General features: G+C 42.0%; 1 protein-coding gene and 1 pseudogene across 1 annotated transcript in view; one reads left to right on the plus strand and one right to left on the minus strand.

Annotated features, from left to right (window-relative positions):
* Positions 1–5793, plus strand: part of DNHD1 (dynein heavy chain domain 1) — an 80616-nt gene that overhangs the window by 24962 nt on the left and 49861 nt on the right.
* On the minus strand, positions 50–1516 carry LOC106736382 (high mobility group protein B3 pseudogene; annotated as a pseudogene).

Consider the following 5793-nt stretch of genomic DNA (forward strand, 5'->3'; position numbering starts at 1 on the left):
TAACCGAACGTTGCGAACCGTTTTTTTTTTTTTTTTTTCTGGCAGCAGAACCGTAGGTCTTTATGTACAAAACAAGACACCCTGACGCTAACACAGAGGCCACCGCAGAGTGAACAGGTCCAACTCCCCCATGCACACCCCGAGCCATGGCCCCTCCAACGGTTGCCTTCCCCGCAACCTCCAAGCAAGGAGCATGAAGAAATTGTCGCGGTTGTTCTGTTGTCTTTACAGACCAGAGCTATGTAGACAGAGACAGAGACAGTTGATAACTCAGGATTTCTAGCCAATAGCCACATAGTTAACACCACCTTACAAATTAAAAAAAAAAAATGTCAGGAACATCTTTAAATGCCTTGTCACACCAACAGCAAAGTGCACAGAGAACACTCAAGCATCTTTTCATTTTAAAAATGTTTAGAAATATGTACAACTTTGTTACAGTTTCAGGGTGCGCTGGACACCCACGACCACTTCATGTAAACCACTGACCATTTCTAGGGCACTTTGAGAGACGACATGATCATGATCAAATTCTGCAGTTAGACGTAATGAAGGCAACAGACACCCCTCCACTAAGAGAGGTGTGATTATGGCCCTCCCTACACTGAGCTATTCAGGAGAATAATTCACAGATCAACAGTTTTTTATTCATCGTCCTCCCCCTCATCTTCTTCCTCTTCCACCTTTTTCTGAGCAACTTTGGCAGGACCCTTTGCTCCATCAAACTTGCCTTTAGACATAGTCGGCAACATCCTTCTCGTACTTCAGGTCTGCGGCCCCGGCGATGTCAGGTTCCTTCTCGCCGTCACTCAAGTTGTCCCACATCTCACCCGGCTTCTTTGCCACGTCTCCAACAGAGATGCGAGGGTTGGTGGGTTTGATCTTGGGGTGAAATTCTGAACAGAACAGGAAGAATCCAGACAGTGGCCTTTTAAGGGCATTAAGGTCCTTTTCCTTCTTGCCAACCTTAGCCAATCCATAATCCTTCATTTCCCAATCATAGCATACTTTATCCGCTTTTTCCATTTCATCAGATTTTGACGTCTGTTTCCCAGACATTGTCTTTCACCACTTGGAGCACTTTGTAAAAAATTCTGCAAATTTGACAGGGACCCCTGGGTTTTCCTTATGTTCTTTTCTGCAAGTCTGCACAAGGAAGGCATAAGCAGATATCTTGCCCTTTGGTTTCTTGGGGTCACCTTTAGCCATCCTGACTGTATTGTTTACAAATCTGGGCAGGGCAGGGCACAAGGCACGGCTCAGCGCTCCCCAACCTTGTCCTAGCTGCCTCCAGGAGTAGCCTCAGAGCCTGTGTCTTTTATAAATCATGCCAGGAGGGAATCATTGTTTTCCCCAAATGAATTTAACTGAATTTTGACAGAGCCCACTAATGTTTGTTTTACATAGTGCAGTGGAAAGAGAAAAGGCTCTGGAACCAGACACATTAGTTTGCTAATATGCAAAGTGGGAATAACAAAATACCTAACCAGAAAGACTGTTGGAAGATGAAAAGAGGTTGGGCTGGCTCCATGGTCTGGGAACTGGGGAAAGTGACTCCCACATGGCCAAACTTGCAGTTCAAATCCTGGCCCTGACAGTTTGACAAACACCCTGGGTGTGTGTGTGTGTGTGTGTGTGTGTGTGTGTATGCATGTCCATAATCCCAACAGGATGAGGAAGAGGGTCAGAAGGGATTGCAGCATGACCATACCCCATGGGAGAGGCTTTCTCACTTTCCCCTTCTCTCTGTCTCTCTTCAGCAAGTGCACACACCTGGTAATTTTTTTTTATGTGTTACAACAATATCTTATTAAATTGGGATATCTTTTTGATATTTGTGGTAAGATAAATTTGTAACACTGAAAAAAAGACAAAGGAGTTCCTCGTTTTGTTATAAAAATCTTTCAGCGCATGTTTTTATTGGGATGATGTTGAAGTTAGCTCAGACAAAAGACGTGAAGAATGAAAACTGTGATACAGTATTTTTGGCCCAGCAGTTGAATGTGTCAGGGAGAGTCTCCTGGGAGTGTGAGCTATGACAGTACAACCAAAAAGAGAAAGTATAGAAGAAAACAGTGTGGCAGTGAGTGGATTTATAGATGAGAGGAAAGGAGAGATTTTTTTCTTGCTCCTCGGCAAGAAAGAAACTGAAGAATTTAATTGCACAAGTATATTTGACAAAAAGCATTGCTCTATGTGAAATGTCTGTGTCGTTACTCAAGGAAGTAAGTATCCATATTATGTAGCCCTTTCAAAGTTAGTTTAATATTTTACAATGTAACTTCATGTTTACTTATGTTTATTTATACCAGTACATATATGTTTTAAATGGAAGCCCTCAGAAACAATAGGTAACATGTTTCTTTGATTTAGCTGTTATCAGACCTCTTATCATAGACAAACTTTATTTCTCACTTGCTTACAAAGTTATTAGTGATTGCTATTTTGTCTTGCTTTCATTCAAAGGATATTCCCTTCCTAGAATTGTATTGAAAGTAGGTCAGCTTTGGGAGCCAGCAGGTGGCATGGAGGTTAAGGTGCTGGATCCCACATGGCCAACTGCCTGGTTTGGGTCCCAGACCTGGTGGCTTGAAAATCACAACAGGCATATGTGCATGCTATGTGCCCAAAATCACATAAGGACACTGGAGAAAGGATTGCATAATGGCATCTTCCTTGGCAGGGGGTGGGGGGGGGCATAATTTCCTACTTTCTCTCTCTCTCTAGGGAGTGGGTGTGCCCGAGAGCAAAATCCTTAAAAAAAAAAAAAAAAAAAGAACATTTTTTTCTTTCCATTGTTTGGAATCCCACTGTGATTGCCATTGTGTGGCAGCTTATTGCCTCTCATGAGTGTCAGCACCTTAAATCACTGTTCTTCAAATTTGGCTTGTATTCTAGAGCTCCATAAAGTCAAAGACAGAAAAGCAATAGGGGCACCAACCTTCACAGAAATTGAAACTTGAAAGTAGAAAGTCAGAAAGAGCATCTCTGTCTCTCAAATCGCTGCATAGCCTTTGATCTCTTCCCACTGCATACCTTTCTGATTCCCAGGGTCCGCTGTCTCTGCTTCCTTTGCACTCTCTGCTCCCTTATAATTACTGTTCTCAAATGACTTAAATTTTCTCTCTTTCTTTTTTTTTTTTTTTTGAGAGATTTTTGCTATTGGATGCATGTGCTCACCAGAGAGACAGACAGAAAGCATGAAATCAACTCCCCCAGGGGATGGCCATGCCACAACCCCTTCTCCTCCATTTTCCTCTTGGGACTTTGGTCATACATGCACACATGTCTGGCATGAGTTTCAAGCCACTGGGTCCAGGACGCAAACCGCGGTTGACCATGTGGGAGTTCAGCACCTTAACCACCACGCCATCTGCTGGTCCCATGACTTAAATGTTCTATGGCACCAACTCCATGAACAATGATTCCCTCCTGGCATGTTTTATAAAAGATACATGATCTTTCAATTTGATTTTTCTTTATGTGAAATTAATTTAATTCGATGTTTCAAGACAAAAAAAATATGATTGGGCCTGGCAGGTGGCATGATGGTTAAGGGTGTTGTATTCCCACATGAACAACAGCAGTTCAAGCCCCGAACCTGGCAGCTTGTTTTCTCACTCCACCCCACCCCAATCTGTTTCTCTCTGGTCAAATTAAAATAAATAAAATAAAGTTAAATAAAATAATTATTTTTAAAAAAGAAATATGATTGATTCTTCATATATTGTACATTGAACCATGTACCTGTAAGATACAGCAAGAGGAATTGGTTGGAGTGGAAATTAACTGATTTCAGCTATGGGTAAGTACCCTTACTCTTGGAAGGGTATGTACTGCAATCTTCAGCTATGCTCATACTCAGCTATAAACATCTATTATATGGGCCTACATATGCAGGTTGGTTTTGTATTACATAATTCTAACTCAAAACTAGGCATGTAAAAAAGGAAATTTGCTGACTCCCATAACTAGGAAATGTATGGATATAGCCACATTCAGTCACAGTGGCCTAAACAATAAAGACAAAAAGTCTTGGGCCCAGTAGGTGGCATGGTAGTTGAGGTGCTGGACTCCAACATGGCTGACTGAAGTTTGAGTCCCAGACCTGGAGGTTTGCTTTCTCATTTTCCCTCTCTCTCCCTCTGTCTGTCTCTGGTGAGTGCATGTACCCTATAGCAAGTTTTTAAAATAACAATAATAATAAATAACATTGAATAAACATATTTTTTTCTTTTTTTGGAGAGGTTTTTTGCTATAAGGCGAGTGCACTCGCCAGACAGAGAGAGACAGAGAGACAGAAAGCAGGAAATCACCCCCCGGGGGGATGGCCACGCTGCAATCCCTTCTCCTCCATTCTCCTCTCGGGATCTTAGGCACGCACGCACACGCGCCCGGCGTGAGTTTAAACCACCGGGTCTGGGACTCGAACTACAGTTGACTACGTGGGAGTCCAGCGACAGCCATTACGCTAACTGCTCGTCCCAATAAATATTTTTTTTAAAAGACAAACAATCTTGAAATAAGTGTCTTCAGGGTTGGTTCAGTAGCTCAAAAATGTCATCGAGTACCAGGTCTTTATATCCCTCCTTCGCCCCTTCCTGCTTTTAGCTACATGTAAGAGCAGATCCTCTCAGAAGACTGTGTGTGGTGGGGGAGGCAGCAATCAAGTGTTTTTATTTTCATTTATTTCCTTTATTCCTGATAGAGAAACAAATTTCTTTCCTTTATTCCTGATAGTGTGTGTGCAAATGAGAAAGAAAGAACCTTCGAAGAGGGCCTGTTCATACCACAATCCTCCTCCTTCCCATTATCCATCCTGTCAGGATCCTGGGCATGCTTGCACGTGTTCAGCCTGCTACCAGTAGACCAAAGATTCAAACCCCAGCTTCCTCTGTGAACACTTAAGGCTGGCCCTGTTGCTTTTTCGTTCTTAGGTTTATTGCCTCATAGGAGCCATACACGCTGTAACTCTAAACATCCTACTCTCAAGCGAAATTGGAAGGTAGGGAATCAGGCAGGGTTAGGAAGAGCAGTCTGTTTCTGACTCACTTAATTCTTTTTAAAAAGAGAATTTTTTCCAAAAACTCTCCAGCAGACTTACTTGCACATCTCATTGTCAAAATCTAGGGCATGTGGATACTTCTAGCTACAAGAAAGGCTGGGAAATGAAATGGTTGACATTCTCTGCTTCTTATGGAAGATAGGCTCTGCCACCATCAAAGAAGGGAGAAGGGAATAGCTATTGGGTGTCAACCAATGTTCCTTCCAGGGTTTTCTTCAGCTAAGCTCTCTCCCTTTGGCCTGTATTCCTTTTTTTTTTTTTTTTTTTTTTTTTTTGTCCTATAGGGGACCCTTGTTACTTTCGTAGTAGATCCTTACCACCTATCCCAAATATTTGTCTCTCCTACTCAAAATCTTCTTTTAAAGGTTATTTTATTTCCCTTTTAGTCTATCTCTCCCTTCTTTCAGGATTTTGGGCATGCATACATACCTGGCATGTTTTTCAAGTTACAGGTCCAGGACTCAAACCATGGGATCCGTCATGCGAAATCTAGCTGTCTTGACCAATAGACCACAGAGCCAGCCTTAAAACGTGCTTTTCTTAACTTTCAAAAGGAGACTTGGTTCAGAATTATTTCCTGATGTCTCAGTTTCCTTTTTTATTGTTTTTCTGTAGTTGTTTTTTTTTGTTGTTGTTGTTGTTTTTTGTTTTTTTTTTTTCTCATGTGTAAGAGATACCTAGACAAAAACAGACAGGGGGACCAGTGGAATAGAATAGAGACCCCAGAA

The sequence above is a fragment of the Tupaia chinensis genome, unplaced genomic scaffold (genome assembly GCF_000334495.1).
Source record: "Tupaia chinensis unplaced genomic scaffold, TupChi_1.0 Scaffold139491_1, whole genome shotgun sequence".
Taxonomy (NCBI): Eukaryota; Metazoa; Chordata; class Mammalia; order Scandentia; family Tupaiidae; genus Tupaia; species Tupaia belangeri.